We start from the raw sequence: 1,217 nt of genomic DNA on the forward strand, positions 1-1,217 counted from the left end.
CCCCCTCCTCCGAGGCAGCTGAGCTGCCGCTGCCGCCTCCACCTTCTCTGAGGCAGCCAGCAGCCACCTCCTCCAAGGCAGCCACCACACAGAGGCGGCCATTACATATCGCACCGCCTGTGCCAGTGGCCCAGCCACCACCGCCACCACCGTTGCTGCTGCCACCGCTGCTGCCACCACTGCCACTGAGGCAGGCATTCCACATGACACTGTCAGTGCCTGAGGGGCGGGCGAGCAGCTGAGATAAAGACCATCTGGAGCAAGGGATAGCACCACTTGCTGGCAATTCAAGCCCACCACCAGCTAGTGCTGGTCCCAGGCCTGGGGACCCTCAGTCCCACGCAGGGCAGGATACTGCAGCCCCCTGCTGCTGTTATTCAACCACATGCGTGGGAGTCTCAGGTCTCAGCTAGCTCCCTGGCTACATTGTCTCTCATCATCACCAAGCCACTGGTCACTCAGGGAGGCTCTGGACGCACGCCCCTCAGAGACACTGGTCCCATTCCTGGTTGAAGTACCCTGTGGGGGGGCCCAGGGCCACTCTCACCACTCACTGCCTGCCATTGGAGCTTTGGAGCTCTGGAGCTCCGGGCCCACCCTAGCTGAGGCACTCAGCCCATGACCCCAACCAAGCTTGGAGACCCAGACAAGCAGAGAGAAAGGGATCTACAAAAGAGAAACTGCCTCTGCCTTTCTCCAGGCAGAGATTTCCATTGCCCTGCCCACCTATCAACAAATTCTACCTTGGTTCCTAAGGAAACGTTGCTAAACAGGAGACAAAGCCCCACCCCTAAGCTGAATCAGATAAAAGCAACTCCCAGACAGCCAAACCCAAGTTGTGAGTAAACCTAGCTGCCTGCAAAGGAAAAACACCGGGGAGAGGCTAGAGATCAGAGCTGAAGTGATTTTAGTCTGATCTTTTATTGTGACTTATGATTTTATCATTTTGACTGTTTATTTTGATCACGTTCATTGTTTGCCTTCTGACTTACACTGTTTCATGTTTATATTGGTCTGTCCCTGTGTAGCTATCAGTATTCTTTAGGGAATCTTCCTTACGTGTCTTCTTCCACTTCTCTCCGGCCTTGTGTCTCTTTGGTAGTTGGTATGTATGTCTGTTTTCCCTCTCTCTCTTCTCTCTCCCTAACTTCCTACTGACTCCCCCTTCCTCCATTATTTTCCTCTTTTATACCCCCATTTTAATCTAGGAACCAAGA

Source organism: Carlito syrichta, unplaced genomic scaffold (assembly GCF_000164805.1).
Source record: "Carlito syrichta isolate Samal-C Ts95f unplaced genomic scaffold, Tarsius_syrichta-2.0.1 Scaffold305270, whole genome shotgun sequence".
NCBI lineage: Eukaryota > Metazoa > Chordata > Mammalia > Primates > Tarsiidae > Carlito > Carlito syrichta.